Genomic DNA, 19,428 nt, shown 5'->3' on the forward strand with positions numbered 1-19,428 from the left:
GTTTTTTACACCTCATCCTGGAGGGGTGGAATGGGATGGAACATGGGAGGAAGGTTCCAGAGGGAGAGGACGTATGTATACCTATGGCTGATTCATGTTGATATATTGCAGAAGCCATCACAATATTGTAAAGCAATTATCCTCCAATTTAAAACAAAACAAAAGTGTTGATGTCTCCACCAAGAGGAATAGACAGAATCTTCGGGGTAGAGCACAGGTAAGGATCATCCTTAAAACTCCACATGCAGGCTTCCCTTGTGGCTGAGTGGTAAAGAATCTGCCTGCCAATGCAGGAGACACAGGTTCGATCCCTGCTCTGGGAAGATCCCACATGCCACAGAGCAGCCAAATCTGTGCACCACGACTAAGCTTGTGCTCTAGATCCCGGGAACCACAACTACTGAGCCCAGCTGCTGCACCTATGCACTCGGAAACCAGAGAAGCCACCACCATGAGCAGCCAGAGCACCGCAGCAGAGAGTCGGCCCCACTCACCACAATTAGACGAAAGCCCACACAGCAACAGAGAACCAGCACAGCCGCAAAAAATAAATGAGCAAAATTATTTAAAAATGACCTCAGTGATTAGATATAAAAATGATATAGATGGCTATATCCCACATCCATATAGCTGACTTGCTTTTTCATTTTTAGGCCTTTCTCCTTACATTTTCTAGGGCCACTGGCAGAAGCTCAGGCGGCTGGATCTATAATAGCAGCCTGGGTCTCCCCAGACCGTCAAATGTTTGTCTGCACACCTCACTGCATAGTTCTCCATGCTTCATTTCAGCTGACCCATGAGTTTTAAAGATAAAGCAGCTTTTATTCAACCTGATTTTTTGTTTAGTGATTTAGGGAGAAAAAAGATGGATAGACTGAAAAGTTTCCCCAAAACATATATATATTTCAAGAAACTCCCAGGTTTATGCCATCTGTCTTTCCTGCTTTTTCTTCAAGTCCATTGATATTAATTGATGCTCAATTATGCACTTACTCCACACTGATGGAAAGGGACCCATCAATACTGAACTGGGGAATTGTTTTTAAAAGCACATTTACAAATTTAGAACAGAGGCCACTCAGAATCTGAGACATACTGAGTACAGCAAGAACTGGACGAATAATACAGGAAAAATACCAAATTCAAATGGATGCCACAAACCAGCCCTGATCAATTTCATTGTTATAAATAACGCAACCAAGTCTACCTTAAAGTGTGTCCCTCTTCAACCTTGCTCACACCACAACTTGTATCTCAAGGGGATGGTTTTTTTATCTTCTAAACTTTACTCATTCTTCAGGTTCTACCTAAATCCCACCTTTCTGTGAAGGTGTCTCCCAGCACTCTTCAGTAGCGGTACCACATTTTGCGTCCAGATTCCTGGCCAGGGGAGGAACAGAGCAGGTGGAATGAGGTATTCTGTGTTTATAAGGGCTGACAGTTTTTTCACTTGCAGAAACTGAACTAGTGCATCTATTTTGAACTGGCCCAGGAGCTTTCCAGGAGGCGCTAGGGGATAAAGAACACGCCTTGCAATGTAGATCAATGTAAGACACGTGGTTCTATCCCTGAGTCAGGAAGATCCCCTGGAGGAGGACACGGCAACCCGCTCCAGCATTCTTGCCTGGGAGAATCCCATGGACAGAGGAGCCTGGTGGGTTACAGTCCATATAGTTGCACAGAGTAGAACACGATTGAAGTGATTTAGCATGCCACAGAGTTGAAACAACCGAGCATTCATTCATTATCGGTTGATTTTTCCACTTTCTCTTCCACACAATGAGTCCAGCCCTTTCTCACATTTTTGAAAAAGTAATACCTACATTGTTTTTAGTAATATTTCTGTGTTTCTTATCTCACCAATAATGCGGCTTGATTCTTGTGCTTGTGAATACAATTTGTTCTTTTCTGAACAGGTCAGTGCTAGGAACCCAATATATCTTCCATAAATACCTATTTTCTCTATTTTGATTTTAAGTTTCTCCCAAATTTCCTTTTATGGGCTTCCCTGGTGGCTTAGTGGTAAAGAATCTGCCTGCCAATGAAGGAGACGTGGGTTCAATCCCTGAGTCAGAAAGATCCCCTGGAGAAGGAAATGGCAACCCACTCCAGTATTCTTGTCTGGAGAATCCCATGCACAGAGGAGCTGGTGAGCGACAGTCCATGGGGTCACAGAGGGTCAAACATGACAGCAACTAAATAATAACAAAATCTCCTTCTACACTTTGTTCATAACATGTGAAGCAAAATGCATATGATCTCTTTTGGACTAGATGTAAGCAGCTGAAACTTTCATTACACAGACTGTGGCGCAGCCCAGCTGCTGGGCAGAATGCAGTGCACGACTGACGCTCATGCGTGGCCTATCAGCAGTCCGCCAACTTGTCCTGAGGGCAATGTTTAGAGCAGTGACCCACAGTTGGTTAGAGCAACTGAAATTCTCCCATCAGCACAGAACCTCGGAAGAACGATGTCAGTGGCAGAAGGAAAGGAAAGGCAGAGAATACACAGACACACACTTGCCACCACACAGGGAAGTACTGAACAGGTGGGCCCTCGCAGCTAACAGCCCACGGACACCTAGCCACTCTCTCTGAACTCAACTTTCTGCTCAACTTGATGCAGGTAAGTTTACTTTCCTGAATTTTTTCTTCTACTTAAGAAAACAAAAGTAATGTCTCCTTGTGGAAAAATGATCTCATTGATAAAATAAATGCAAACATACTTGCCCAATTATGCATTGTGACATCACACATGTAGCTTAAATTTATGGGCAAAATTAAAACACTACTTGATTAATATCCCAGGATGTCCTTGACATTCCTGCATAAAAAGTAAAGCTGAAGAAAGATTTCACATTCCTCTACCCCAAGGAAAATCAAGAAAAAGTTCAGCTATGGAATATGATTTTTTCATCACCATTGAGAAAACCTTATATGCTTGCTTTTCTGGTTTTATGATTTTCAAATGTTGTGCATATTTTAGTGAAATAAGGATTTAAATTCAATTTAGATCATTTCTATTTAGCACCTCTTCCACACTCTCCTGGGAATGCTAAGAAGACATGGCTCTTGCCATGGAGACAAAATTGCATTGCTAAAATCAGTAACTTGGTAATTTGTCAGTTTGAAGTACTGAAACAGAGAAGGACCCTATGGTCCTTGCCGCTCAGGTCCTCTGCCTGCCTTTTGCCTGTGGAAAAACTTTAGCCAAAGAATAAGTTTAATCAGAGAAGTGAGAAAATGCAGAAAAAGGAAAACAAAGGAGACCAAATAACAATAATGTAGTCATTAAGCATAGTCAGGGACATTCAGTTCCTTCTCAAAGGCTACAGACAGTATTCAGAGCCACACCCCGTGTGCTGCCTCGCAGACACTGAAACCCCCACCAGGCAGAAGAGATGCAACTCCAGGATGGCCAGACTGCAGCCACGATGTCAGCTGCCACGTTCTGAGAACTGACCTTAAAGAAATGGAAACAAACTGACCATGGAACTGAAGATTAACTGTACTTGAAACAATCAAGATGACGCTGGTCAGACCAGATGATCCATTTCAAGATGACTGTAAGCTGACTGTGCTGTTTCTGCATGTATTCCCCTCTCTCTGTCTATAAAAGTTCTTGCCCACTGGTTGTCAGTAGGGGAATTGGCCTTTGGACGGTATCACTCTCCCTCACACACCAGTGATCAGCATACAAAATAAAGCACACTTTGCTTTCCACCAACCTAGTTTCTTTTTTGGCTTTGAGGGGTGAGTAGCCAGATCCCACTTTTGGTTACATTGTGCTCAGTTGACAGGTTCTGTCCGATTTTTTATGACTCATGGACTGGGGCCCTCCAGGTTCCTCTCTCCGTGGAAGTTTCCAGGCAAGAATAGTGAAGCGGCTTAACATTTCCATGTCAATGTGAATTTTGAGTATTTTAAATTCAAGAGACATAATTGCAATTTTTCTTTTAGAACTGCAGAGATAGTCATCAAATTCCCATTGCTATTTTCCCTTGTTCTGAGTTGAGTCTTAGAACAACTATAATGTTCTAAAATGTTACAACTGATTCTGGGACTAAGAGGTGTCATTATCCGGAGGCTTTTCCTAGTCATGGGTGAGATTTTACTCAATAACTACTGAGTGTAGGGGGACGAGCTTTGCCCCAGAGGTAACTGGGCATTTTAAAGAAAATTGAGGGAGTGGGAGGGGAGTAAGCAGGGACTCAGGTATAGTCAGAGAGGCAAGAAAAAAAATCACAAAATGTAGGTTGTGAAAGTCAGGTTGGTCAGTAAAATGATTAAGCCAGTTGTGTCTGCTAGCTGCTGCTGCTACTGCTGCTAAGTCGCTTCAGTCGTGTCCGACTCTGTGAGATCCCGTAGACGGCAGCCCACCAGGCTCCCCCGTCCCTGGGATTCTCCAGCCAAGAACACTGGAGTGGGTTGCCATTTCCTTCTCTAATGCATGAAAGTGAAAAGTGAAAGTGAAGTTGCTCAGTCATGTCCAACTCTTAGTGACCCCATGGACTGCAGCCTACCAGGCTCCATCGTCCATGGGATTTTCCAGGCAAGAGTACTGGAGTGGGTTGCCATTGCCTTCTCCAGTCTGCTAGCTACCAGTTACTAAAGTTAGGAGTCTGTCTTCCCTCAGAGACTGGGAGGCAAAGGCCCCATCTATTCTGATGACTACATTTTGATTGAATGACTTTCAAGTTCTTGAGAAAGACTCTCCCGGTTTACAGGAGCTGCAGATTGTTGTTGTTTAGTTGCTAAGTTGTACCCCGCTCTTTTGTGACCCCGTGGACTGTAGCCCACCAATCTCCTCTGTCCATCAGATTTCCCAGGCAAAAACACTGGAGAGGGTTGCCATTTCCTTCTCCCGGGGATCTTCCAGACCCAGGGATCTAACTCGTGTCTCCTGCATTGGCAAGTGGATTGTTTACCGCTGAGCCACCAGGGAAGCCCCAGGAGATGCAGACACCTAAGAAGATATCTCAAAGGAACAGAGGAATATTTATAATTGTAAAATTTTCTTAGTAAATGCTCTAAAAAAAGAGACTCTGGAGTCTATCATCAGTTGTTGGCTAAAAAAAGAAGTAAATTATTTTGAAAGCCTGAGCTTTATCAGAAGGTATTAAGAAGGATTGTCCCCTGGGCTCCCAGAATCATGCTAGGCTTGGTGACATCTCTTAGTGCAGGGTTTACAAGGAGTTGTTGAGAGTTCTTTTTCGGTTCTCTGGCATCACATGCTGGGGCTCTTGGCTGATCTTAGGAATTACCTCATCCAGGGAGACTGGGACAGCATGGTAACCTGCTTCTTCTTGCCCCCTTTCTTCAGGAATTTCCCTGGGAGAAACAGTCACAGTAACCCATGCAAGAGTGTGGAGGTCTGGCTTTGTACATCAACACAAGTCCAGCTCTTGCTAAGCAAACTTTTTCCAAGAGCATTTCCCCAGTTCTATTTGACTTTTCCCATAGGAATTACACACTCAGAGCACAGTACATTACCAACAGCAAATAGAATAAGCCCAAGGGGGAAAATCCCTTTGGGGTCTTTGCAGACTATTGGGAAAATGCTATCTCTAAACCATTATGGCTGCAGGAAAGTGGTGCTAAATCAGAACCTTGGCTGGTTTCTTGTATCAACATTTATCCCTTGTTTGTGCAATGACTCCTGCTTAGACTAAGCAATCTGTTCCCAGCATGTGGCAAATTTTCTAGAGAATGTGCAGCTCATATTAGCAAATTTGTTTATTTTGCTGATGTCCTTTAAGGTTCTGTTGCCTGTGCCTGAGTGCTGTGTGTGAGCTCAGTTGCTCAGTCCTGTCTATTTGCGACCCCATGACCTGTAGCCCACCAGGATCCTAAGTCCAGGGGTTATCTAGGCAAGAATACAGGAGCAGGTTGCCATTTCCTTCTCCAGGGGATCTTCCCAACCCAGGGATCAAACCCCCATCTCCTGCCTTGGCAGGTGGAGTCTTTGCCACTGAGACATTTGGGTTCTGTTAGATACCTGTAAATAACAAGTCTTTTAATGAGTGAAGATTTTTTTCCAGAAAAATTCTAATCAACCATGAGAGAAGGAGATGAAAAGTGTTAGATTATAAAACTGCAAGCATTAATTTAGGAAAGCTGCTGTGATTCTGGAAGCATTAACATTTTCTCAAAGCATATGTGAAAGTGTTAGTCTCTCAGTGTGTCTGAATCTTTGTGACCTCACAGACCATAGCCTGCCAGGCTCCTCTGTCCATAGAAATCTCCAGGCAAGAATACTGGAGTGGGTAGCCATCCCTTCTTCAGGAGGTCTTCCTGACCCAGGTCTCCTACACTGCAGGCAGATTATTTATGCCTGAGCCACCAGGAAATACATTTACGTGTAAATCTACATCACCCATTTTTTCTTCACTATGTGCATCTTCTTATTCTCCCTATGTTTCTAGCCACTTAAGTCAATTTGAATGTACTTATCCAATTACAATATACATTTTCTCTGCTCAAACAAGGAAATTAAAGATCAGGAGAGAAAAAAGAGAATTCACCCATCCATGCATTCTATGAAAAAAATAAAAATTAAAGATAGAATCAACCAGAAGAAAAGTTTGGAAGTCTCTTCTTAGGGAAACCTAAAGAAGTTAAATGTTTGAGCAGATCAAGTAGCAGAGTTAGTTATTTATTGAATTCTCTCTTTTATTCTCCTTACCCATGATGGTAAATACAATGTAAAATAGGACATACTTCATGTACTTAAACAAAATGGAAACATATTTCTAGCTGAGCAAAGTGGCTTGACCTCAAGTCAGTAAGAAGCAGGTTCTCTTTATAAGCAGAATCTGTGCTAAGAGATAGTCCACCATCCAGGATAACCCAATTAGCACTGAGTATTAAAAAAAAAAGTCACTAAGATCAAACTCATCCATTGCTTACATTGAGAGACTTGCATTCAGACCTTGTCTTCTGGGTTATTGATGGAATTGTTCAAATTCTCCTTTCTAGAGCGATAGTCCACATGTACTTTTCTGTGTATACTATGTCAGTAATTGAATTTTGCCTTAATTGGAAAGCATTATAGTTTTTAAGGGTCAGGTGTAACTTGTTAGGTTCAAAATCCTTTCTTCAGATGAGATCATATGTGGAAGCATTTTACAGAAAACAGGACAAAGCAATTCCATTCTGCCTATACAGCCTCACCTCCTTCCATAATCTCCCTGCAGGGCCCAGGGCACGTGGGTAGAAAAGACACATTACCAAGAGCCAGGGCATCTACATTCTAACTCATGTCTGGTCACTGCCCAGCTCAATAACCTGCACCAGTCAAGACCCCCTGGGTGCTTCAACTGCTCACTGTGCAGAGAGAGGTCACAGAGTTCCTTTGAATCTCTGAAGTTCAGCTTCTTATTTCTTAATGTAGCTGGATAGTTGTTTTGTGTGTTTTTTTTTTTTTTTTTCATTCTCCTTAAAGTGTAAGAAGCACAAAACTTTGTGTGTGTTTCTAATCAAATGCTAATATTTTTAAGCAGCCAGCATCTATTAAAGAAAAATGAATTTTTTTTTAAATAAGAGATTTTTATTTAAATTTGTTTTTTTAAAAAAAGAAAGTACAATCTAATTCTAAAACACAGATTTTAAAGCACTAAACCAGAAGGCATAATATTCAAACTGTCTAGAATCTTTCTCAAGGCTCTGAATTTTACCTGTGGGGTAAACAAAAGCATTAATAGATTTTTTTAATTACCTCAGGAAAAATAGAAAATGTTTCGATTCTTCCTCATGGCAATTCTAATGATTTTAGGTGGAATCTTGGGGCAACTCATGGCAGCTCCATATTTTATTTATACTACTGTTCATGAGAAAGTGACAGATACAGAAATGAATGGAGCCAATATCAAGATTTTGGAGTTTCAAATGGTCATTTCGGATGTCACTTATCCATTATTCATTTAGGAAATATTAAGTCATTGAAGGTCTTTTGTGCTCTCGGCACAGTTCTAGGTATAAAGACAGATCAACGTAAGATGTGGCCCATGTAGTTAACGCTTATTTAGACTAAAGGCGGGCCTTGAAATTTAGCACATGTGTTCCGAATAATGCTGCGGTGCTGTGCTTAGCTGGTCAGTCATGTCTGACTCTTTGTGACCCTAAGGACTGTAGCCAAGCTCCTATGTCCATAGAGATTCTCCAGGCAAGAATACTGGAGTGGGTTGCCATGCCCTCCTCCAGGGGGTCTTCCCAACTCAAGGTTTGAACTCAGGTCTCCCTTTGAACCCAGGTCTCCCTTTTGCACCCCCATGGACGCTAGCCCGCCAGGCTCCTCTGTTCTCCAGGCAAGAATACTGGAGTGAGTTGCCATTCCCTTTTCCAGGGGATCTTCCTCACCCAGGGATCAAACCCGAGTCTCCTGCATTGCAGGCAGATTCTTTACTGTCTGAGCTACCAGGGAAGCCCAAATACAATATTATTTCTTACCTACTTTTGTGTTGATTAAAAGAGTCACTCTTCAGAAAATATTAAATCCTTTAAAAAATACTTAAAGTAGTGCTGGGCACTGCTACTTAAGCCTTACACGAATAAGCAAGAACCTGCAGTCACTTCTTCCCTGACCCCAAACCCAACCGCAGCTGATGAAATTTGGGATGAGAGGAGGAGAAAGGTGAGTATTACCTGTCAGTCCTAGAAACGAGGTGTGCCAGGCGCTGTGCTTGATCTGGGCTGAGGTTGGGAGGGAGAGAGCTTCCCTGCTGGCTCAGCAGAGGCAAATCCACCCACAATGCAGGAGATGTAGTTTTGATCCCTGAGTTGGGAAGATCCAGTGGAGGAGGGCATGGCAACCCTTTCAAGTATTCTTGGCTGGAGAATCCCATGGACAGAAGAGCCTGGCAGTCCATAGGGTCACAAAGAGTCAGACAGGACTGAAGTGACTGAGTACACGCCCACAGGGGAACACAAGGAGAAGCCAACACGTTCACGTTTCTTCAGCTGGTTAACAAACATATGTACAGTGATAGCATGTGCCAGGCAGTGTGCACACACTCAGAAATATTAGCACATTTAAATCCTTACAACTGCTCCAAAGGGCTGAGAAACATGGCGTGATATCTCACAACACAGACTTTGGGTTAGCAATGAAAGAAATGTATTTGTTTTTTTTTCTGACATAACAAATTAGCACAAATTTAATGCAGCTTAAAACAATACTACTTATTTTCTCACTCTTTCTCCTGTAGGTCAGAGGTCCAAGTACAGTGTGGTTTGACAGTCCTCTGCTTAGGGTGTCACAAGTTCAAAGCAAAGTGTTGGCAAGGTTGTTCCTTTCTGGAGTGGAGAATCTACTGCCCAGCTGATTTAGGATGCTGTCAGAATTGGAGTCACAAAGAGTTGGACACAGCTGAGCATGCACACACAAACAGAATTCAGTTACTTCTCTTTCCACATGTACTTGACATGCTTCCAATCTCCTTGACTTCTTCTTTGTCTTTTCTCTCTGCTTTTAAAAGCTCATGTGATTATACTGGGACAACCTAAATAATTCAGGGCTACCTGTCTAACAACAGGTTAGTAAGCTTCACCAAAAATTCTTCTTGATTTTATCTGCTTCAGTTTGAAGCTTAAATTTATATTTTCTAAAGGCGAGAGTTTATTTTGTATTGCACATTTCTTTTCTGACTATATGAGTGATATATAAGAAGAACTATGTCATTTTGGTCTTTCTTCTTCAGTACTGTTTTCTTCTCTACATTTTTGTTTTATTTTTAAATATTTACTTAGACATACCAGGTCTTACTTGTGGCATGTGGGATGTAGTTCCCTGACCAGGGACTGAGCCTGGACCCCCTGCATTGGGAGCTCAAAGGCTTAGCCACTGGACTGAGGTAGGAAATAGAGGGGCTCCAGGCTGGACTTTTACTAGCCTCCAGTTTGCATTTCCTAAGACAGATAAGCGTACTCCAGCTGAAGAGTCGTCCACAATGGAAGTAACATCAGAAACAAGGCAAGTGACCAGTCTTTGTCTATTGTAAACATCTTAAGGTGATAATCATGTCAAGGACAAAGAGAGACAAAACCCTGTTTGAGTGAAGGATTAGGGGACCTCCGCTCCCCGCTTCTTTTTAGGACAAAGGAGACAATATACATTTGCAAAAAGGCTCTTTGGGGTCAAAAGTCAGGTGATGATGCCAGGCCATAATGAGTCTTATTCCTCACAGAAGCCTTCAAGATCCATCTTGGTTGAGGGGCGTGTGTGCACCCCAGCGGAGAGCCCTGAGATAAATGAGCCAGGTGAGGGGGCAAAGCAGGACGACTGGCCTGAGAGAAGAGAGAAACCTGGAAACTGTGTCCTTACAGAGAATGTAAACTTCCCGAAGGCGTGGTTCTCTCTCTGAGTTCGCCCGTGCGCCGTTCTGTGTGTTCTTTTCAAAGAATTTTTGCTTTACTCTTTACCTTCTGCCTCCTCGCCTGAGTTTGTTCTTGACTAGGCAGGCAAGGACTATGGACTCTGGCCTTAATTGCTGGCCCCTGTGGCCCAGTGGTTGGGACTTCCAGCCCAAGAACCTAAGACCTTGACTCCAGCTGCCGCTCACTTTACTGCTGCGTGCATCCACAGTCAGGACTAGCAGGGAAGCCCCTCTCTGCGCTTTCATGCATAACTACTACATGCCAAGGCCCTATAGATCTAGCCCTCTCTCTCATGCCTCCTGGGAAGACGGACATGAAATTAAGTAAATGCAAGGCCATTTTTAAAACTAGGCCAGGGAGACCTACGGCATGTGGAAGGAGCACAGAGGAGGATGTTCAGCTGTTGTTAGACGGCTGGGCAGTTGAATACACAGCATCTGGCAAGTGCTATCAGAGGAGTGAAGGAAAAGACATCTCAAATGGCATGGGAAGCACAGAGGCAAAACGTCCTCAAGATTCTTCCAGGTTGCTGCAATTTGCAGGATTTCCTTCTTTTTAACTTTGAATAATATTCCATTGTATGTGTATACCACACTTTATCCATTCATCTGTTGATAAACATTTAAACTGTTTTTATATCTTAACTTTTGTGAATAGTGCTGCAATGAACATGGTGTGCAGATATTTTTCAATATCCCAATTTCAATTTTTTGGGTATATACCCAGACGTAGGATTGCTGGATCATATAGTAGTTCTATTTTTAATTTTTTTAAAGGAGCTTCTGTATTGTTTTCCACATAGTGGCTGCAACATTCTGCATTTCCCCAAACAGTGTTTAAAGCCTTTCACTAAGATCAAGTATATCACCAATGGATTAATCCAGAATGAGCTAATTAATAGTGGTTAAAAATATTAAGACAGCGACTTAGATGTATGTTATAGGAAGTATATAGGAAATAAATCTTTCATCAAAATTTTATTCCAAAGAAATTAGAAGCTGAAATATAGGGGTTTTGTTTTATTTTTTAAACTAAACATACAGTAAAAAAAAAAAAAAAAAAAATTCATGTACACTTTAGCAACTCTCTTGACTCCAAAAATTTTCCTCTTCTTCCCTCCTCCACTCATGCATTTGGGGAGTCAGATAACCTAGAAACAGTTTTTGAGCACATCTTATAGATGAAATCAAGTAATATAAAACCTTTTGAAATTCACTTCTCTCAAGCAGCATAACACCTTTGAGATTCCTCCAAGTTCTTGTATTCATCAATAACTTTCTCCTTTTTATTGCTGAATAATTATCCATTATATAGACAAACCACAATTTGCTTATTCATTCACCCACTGAATAACATTTGATTGTTTCTAGCTTAGCTTTCAGTGGTTATGAATAGAGCTTCTTTCATATTCATGTACAAGTTTTTGTGTGAACAAAAGCTTTTACTTTTCTGAGAAAATTCCCATGAGTAGTATTACTGGGTTATAAGGTAAGTGTACACTAAACTTTATAAGAAATGCCAAACTTATTTCAAGAATGACTCTACCATTTTGCATTCCTACCAGCAATGAGAGATTCAACTGCTTTGTACCCTTGCCCACATTTGGTGTTTCCATTATAACTAATCTTTTTTTTTTTTTTTTTTTATATAATTTTAACTCTTCTAATTTATAGGTGTGGAATGGTATCTCAAAATGGTTTTAATTTGCATTTCCCTAATGCTTAATGATGTTGAGTATATTTTATGTAATTATTTGCCATCTGCGTAGCTTCTTTAGTGAAGTGTTTTTGAAGATTTCCCCCCATATTTTTAATTAGATTGCTTTCTTACTGTTACGTTTAAGAGTTCTTTAGGTATATACTAAATATAAGTTCTTTGTCAGATATGTGAACTGCAAATAGTTTCTTCCAATCTGTAGCTGGTCTTTTCATTCTCTTTTACAAAGAAAACTTAAAAAAAAATTTTAACGTAGTCCAATTGACCGTTTTTAAAAGTTATGTATCATGCTTTTGTTGTGTTATCTAAGAACTCTTTGCTAACCTCAGATTGCAATGGCTTTCTAATTTTTATTCTGGAAATTTTATAGTTTTACATTTTGCATTTATATCTGTCTTCCATAGTCACTTAATTCTTGTATAAAGTGTGATGTTTAGGCAGAAGTCCATTGTTTTGCATATATATGTCCAGTTGTTCCAATATTACTTGGTAAAATAGTATACGTTTTCCATTAGTTCTTCAATCTTTGTTAAAAATCAATTTTCTGGATCTGTTTGTAGGTTTTGTTCTGTTGACCTAAGTGTTTACCCTTTTCTCAATATCATATTTTCTTGATTATTTTAGGTTCACAGTAATTCTTAAAATTGGACAGAGTAAGTCCTTCAGTTTTGCTCTTCTTTTTCAAAATTGTTTAAAGCATTTTATTCCTTTTACTTTGTGTTTACATCATAGGATCAGTTTTTTTCTGTATCTACAACGATTCTGGTATATTTATTGGAATTGTGTTACACCTGTAGAGAAATTTAGAGAGAACTGACATTTTAACTGTACTGAGTCTTCCATTCATGAAAATATTATGATGTCTCTCCATTCATTTATGCCTTCTTCATAGAGGCATATTTTTGTTTGTCTGTTTGGTTGACTTTGGTTTTTCAGTATGTAGATACCATGCACATTTTGTTAGCTTTATATCTACACATATCCTATTTTTGGAGTTATAGTAAACATACTTTAAAAAATATGTTGGTTCCTGTTTGTTTATTGCTTATACATAAAAATGCAATTCAATTCATTTTTCTGAAATGACTGAACTTGTATCCTGCAATCTTGCTAAATTCACATTAGTTCATTGAGCTTTGTTATAGATTCTATGAGATTCTGTACACAAGCAATTGTTATAGTAACCTCACAGAATTTCAGTGGACTGCCCCACCCCAAATTTGGTTCTGTTGTCAAGACTGATGATGCCACACATGCATCAAGGCAGTATGAAAACATTTACTGCTTGCATACCTGAGGCTCTCTGGGGGAAAGCAGAGTAAGCTTCCAAACCTGGCCCCAAAATGCCTTGAGCAATGAAAGGAGACTACCTTGGCTTTCATTGTGGCTTTGAGGGGGATGTGGATCAAGGCTTTACCTGATGGTCATTCCCTGGACTTTCTTGTCTTTGCCAAATGTGGGGCAAAAGTTAAGGGTGGTGCTTAAAAACTGTTATAAATCAAACATCAAACATGGAGTAATATTCTTTACTACATCCTTGCCTTGCTCCCAATTCTAGGTGGTAAGAAGTTAGCTTTTAACCAGTTACCATGTTAACTGGTGATGTTTTAATATATCATTTACAAGGTTAAAGAAGTTTTCCTCTATCCTTAGTTTACTGTTATTGTCATGAATGAGTGTTAAATACATTTTAGTTTTTGTCTACATGTATTGATAGGATTGTATTTTGCAGTATTTCTTTTTTTTAGTCCATTAATATGATGGATTACACTGTTTGATTTTGCAAACTACAGATAGATTATGACAACATAATCTTGCTTTTTAATTTGTGCATTTAGACCATTTACATCTAATGAAATTATCATTATGTTTGGATACAGGCTTACCATTTTATTATTCATTTTTTTGTTTGATTTCCTTAGTTGGATTGTTCCTTTGTTACTCCTTTCATTCCTTTTTTGGATTCTGTGATTCTTTTTAGTGTTCTATTTTTACTTATTCATTCATTTTTGACTATATATACATTTAACTTTTTAGTCTGTTTTTATAATTCAAGCTTAATAAAGAAAACTTACTCTTACATAGATATCTTTATTCTTACTTGTTTATATTGTAGTTATAGTATCTACATACATTGAAAACCTCATCAGACAATGTTACAACCGTGTGTCAGCTGTCAAGCATGATTCAAAGTCTTCAAGAGTAAAAATAGATTATTGTATTTACATACAATAAGAACATTTATATTATTTTTTCTTTATCCCTAGTCTTCCAGATTTCTTTCTAGTGTCATTTTATTTTCATCTGAAGAATTTAGTTTAGCATTTCCTTTAGATCTTGTCTTATAACAACAAATTCTCTTAGTTGTCATTATTTGAGAACATTTATTTCATTCTTATTCATGAAGGCTATTTTTCTGTTTATAAAACCCATTTTGATAATGTTTTCTTTTCTGAATCTTACAAAAGCTGTTTTATGTCCTTTGGCCTCCATATTTTTGATGGGAAATGTGTAGTTATTCAAATAATTATTGTCATATATGAAATATGTCATTTTTCTATGGAAGATTTCCAGATTATGTATCTTTTTAATTTTATCAACTCATTTGTTTCTATCACCAAAGCAGCATTGTTCGGCTGCTAAGTCAAGTCCGACTCTGCAACCCCATGAATGATAGGCTTCCACTATCTCCCAGAGTTTGCTCAAACTCCTGTCCTTTGAGTCGGTGATGCCATCCAACCATCTCATCCTCTGTCACCCATTCTCCTCCTGCCCTCAGTCTTTCCCAGCATCAGGGTATTTGTCAATGAGTCAGTCCTTGATATCAGGTGGCCAAAGTATTGGAGATTCAGCTTCAGCATCAGTCCTTCCAATGAGTATCCAGGGATGATTTCCTTTAGGATTGACTGGTTGGATCGCCTTGCTATCCAAGGTACCCTTAAGAGTCTTCTCCAGCACCACAATTCAAAAAGATCAATTCTTCCGTGCTCAGCTTTCTTTCTGGTCCAACTCTCACATCCATATATGACTACTGGAAAAACCATAGCTTTGATTATATGGACCTTTGTTGGCAAAGTGATGCCTATGCTTTTTAATTTGCTGTCTAGGTTTGTCATAGTTTTTCTTCCAAGGAGCAAGCATCTTTTAATTTCATGGCTGCAGTCATGGTCTACAGTGATTTTGGAGCCCAAGAAAATAAAATGTCACTGCTTCCATTTTTTCCTGGCAACCATTCATCTGCCATCTCTCTGGGTTTACTTTTTCCACCGTTTATATAAATAATCAGGCAGTATGTAGTATTTCACACTGGCTTCTTTCACCTAGCAGTACAAGTTTGGTATTCATATATGTCTTTGCATGGACTGATACCTTATTTGTTTTTATCACCAAAGAGTGTTCCATTGTATGACTGTGTAACAGTTTAGCAATCTTCACATATTAAAGGACTTCTTGGCTCCTTCTAGTTTCTAGCCATTGTAAATAAAGTGACTAAATATTAGTGTTCAGGCTTTTGTGTGGATATAATTTTTCAATTCATTTGGTTAACTACTTAGATCATATTTCTAGATCACTTGTTAAGACTATATTTGTCTCACTAAGAAACCACCAATACGTTTTGCAAACTGTACCATTTTGCACCAGCAATTAATGAGAGTTCTTGTTATCTCATGTCTTTGCTAGTGATTGGTATTCTCACCTAGAAAAGTCTTCTGTAGCCATCCTAATAGGTAGATCATGGGCTTCCCTGGTGGCTCAGACCGTAAAGCATCTGTCTGCAAAGAGGGAGACCCAGGTTCGAGCCCTGAGTCAGGAAGATCCCTAGAGAAGGAAATGGCAACCCACTCCAGTATCCTTGCCTGGAGAATCCCATGGACAGAGGAGCCTGGGTCTACAGGGTCTACAGGGTCACAAAGATTCGGACACGACTGAATGACTTCACTTTCACTTTTCACTTTAATAGGTAGATCATGGTATCTCATTGTTACTTTATATTTCCTTGAGATAAATGATGTTGAGCATTTTTTCTTAGCTTATTAGTAACATCTTTAGTGTTATGTGTCCTGCTCATTTTAAAACTATTTTTCCTTATAGCTGAGGTTTAAGAACTCTTTGTATATTTTGGACACATCTCTTCTATCAGACAGACATTTTCTGAACAGTTTCTCTCAGTCTATGACTTGTCTTTTCATTCTCTTAACAGTGCTTTTAACAGAGCAGAGGTCTTTAAAAAATTATTAAAGCTCAATTCATCAACTTTTTCTTTTATGGATTGTGTTTTTGGTGTTGTAGCTAAAAATCCAGCCTTAACACCAAGGTTGCTTAGATTTTCTGTTATTTTTTCTTTTTTTTTTTTTTTGCTTGTTTGCTTGTTTTACATTTAGGTCTATGATTCATTTTTATTTAATTTTTGTAAAAGACCATTTACTTTTCAGAATCCTCAGATAGCTGCTTCATGCCTTCTGTTTAAGATTTATAGTTGTGTTTGGTGGTAGAGATAGGATAGAGTTTGTTTCTCCATATTTCTCAGAACCATTTATGAGCATTTAATATTTTGTTTTAGAAGTTCCTTCTTTTCTTTTTGCTTTATTTAAAGTTTCAATTTGTTCTCTTTTTTCTTAGCAAGTTTTTGTGTTAGAATAATAAAGTATATGATCAGTATATCAAGGAAACAGTGACACTCATTACTGTAAGTCCCTGAATTTTACAGAGTTTATCACAGACCAAGTTCCAGCTATCTCTTTGGATCCAAATTACTATTTTTTTTTTTTTTTTTTTTTTTTTTTGAAGATCAGTAAGGAAACTGAAAACTCACAAGAATAAGAAGATTGTATTTCTTATACTGTAGGGATTAAAACTCCCCTGCTCCCATGTAGAGCAAAGCTCCTAGCAGTTGTCAGTTCTAGACACCCATATTTTAGATTCTGATTCTAGTCCTGCTCTCTCCCTGACTCCCTAATTCTAAAGGACTCCAAGGAATTTGAAAATGTCTGCTATTTTAAGACATGAAACTAGTCATTCAAAGGGAAATTTAAAAATACAATTTACCACTCATACTAAGGCAAGACTGGCTTTTCCTGGCCTGTCTCTGTCTTCTTAAGATGCTCTAATATATACAAGGAGAAACATTATGACCCAGAAGCTAACCTGTCCAGAAAAGTTCTAAACCATAAAACTATATAAAAGACCCACTTCTGGTAAACTTTTGCTCTTGTTCTAGAGCATATAAAATGTTGTTTTTAGAAAGACTGCATTCAACTCCTTTGTGAAAAATTCATATTTATTGTGTAGCTTCAATACTGAAGAATTTTGTGTCAGTTGCTCAACCCTTAACTAACCACAGCCTTTTCCAGTTACCTGCAATGAACTAAGCCTTCCACTGTACGCCTACTACCCCCTACTCTAAGGAAGCCAAGATCTAAAAGGATGATAGGAGATTCTAACCAATAGTAATTTGGGTTTTTAGCCACATGTTCCTAGGGGTCATCAGCCTGCATCAAATCCTCTAACGTCTATGTCCTATTTGCCATATTGGTTTCCTCCTGATGCTACAGATCCTATAAATGCTTTTACTTTTAACTTGAGATATAATTGATATATAACATTATATTATTAGTAGTTTAAGGTGTATAATATGATTTGATATATGTATGTATTACAAAATGATTATCACAATAACTTAATATATATCACACATAGCTACTTTTTTTTCTTGCAGTGAGAACCAAATTTAATTTTTTTTTATTTTATATTTGCCTATGAATTGATTAACAATGTTCTGCTAATTTCAGGTATACAGTAAAATAATTCAATTATTTAGATGTATTTATTCTTTTTCAAATTCTTTTCTCATTTAGGTTATTACAGAATCTAAATGTCTTTTTAAAGTATATATTCCCTTATCCTTCACCTTTTTCCCCCTAAATTGTTGATTTTATGCTGAGGGGCAGACATGATTTGTCTAACTTGAAATTGGCCCCTTCTCCTTTGCACCAAACATTTGCATAGAGGCATATCTGCACTTCCCCAAATTCAACATTCTTATGTTCAAATAAGGCAACAACTAAGCTTACTTAAATCTTGCACAACTGATCTGAGGAAGGTGAGAAGGCTATCTCTAATCATGCTGAAGTCACTAAAAGAGACGAACAAACCCTAAGATAAAACAGGGCAAGATATCACTGGGTGTTAATAACTATGTAGAAGGGGATACATGAATCTGAAGAGCGGTAGTAATCATCATGGGTAAGTCGTGCCCTCAAAGTCAACTCTTTGTGACTCTGACTCCGTGGACAGTAGCCCACCAGGCTCCTCTGTCCATGGAATTTTTCAGGTAAGAATACTAGAGTGGGTTGCCATTTCCTATTCCAGGCAATCTTCCTGTGTCTCTTGCGCTTTCGGCATTGGCAGGAGAATTATTTACCACGGTGCCACCTGGGAAGCCCCCATACCACACATGCTGTTAGCCAGAAGGCCAAGAAGACTCCTCACAGGTAAGTTAGGAGGACAGGAATGTAGAGCCTCAGATGCAGGCGTGGTGTGCTCTAAGCTGCTTCAGTCGTGTCCAGGAAGAATACTGAAGTGGGCTGCCATGCCTTCCTCCAGGGGCTTTTCCCAACCTCGGGACTGAACCAGTGTCTCCTATGTCTCCTACACTGGCAGGTGAGTTTTTGTTTTTTTAACCACCAGCGCCACCTGGGAAGCCCCCAGATCCTCAGATATTGAGGAAATCTATTGACTGCACTTCTCAGCCTTTAGGTGGCTCTCCTTTCATTTATGTGTTCATTCATTCATTCATTCATGTCCTCACCAAATACTATTTAAGCTCCTACCATCTTCTGAGAACAGTGCTGGGCAAAAGGATTAAGTCATGGGCACAATAGACATACTTTGTGTTCCCACAGGTTACATTAGAAGAATTCAAGTTGTGTGTGTTTAGTGTTAAACATGGTATATACAGAATGTCATAGAAGAAAAAACAAGGGCATCAGATCAAACCTGATGGGTTCTGAAGAAGTTAGGATGGAAGACTGGGAAGGCCCATGGGGAACATCAGGATGTCTCACTGCCCATGGGATCCTTAGGCTGGGATCAGAGTAAGTAGGTAGGAATAATGAGAGTAAACCTTTACTTCAATTTGCTTTGAGTGAATATCACACATCTCCAGAAAGTGGTGTGGGGATCTACCACCAAAAGAAAAAAAAAAAAGAGAAAAATACACAGCACAAATGGTTACTTTCTATACAACCCCTTCCATTTGCTTTGAATGATCATTTACTTGCTTTTTCTGTGAATTTGTTTCCTCCAGAATTAATTGCAATCTCTTTGAGAGCGGTCCTCC

The sequence above is a fragment of the Muntiacus reevesi genome, chromosome 20, assembly GCF_963930625.1.
Source record: "Muntiacus reevesi chromosome 20, mMunRee1.1, whole genome shotgun sequence".
Lineage (NCBI taxonomy): Eukaryota > Metazoa > Chordata > Mammalia > Artiodactyla > Cervidae > Muntiacus > Muntiacus reevesi.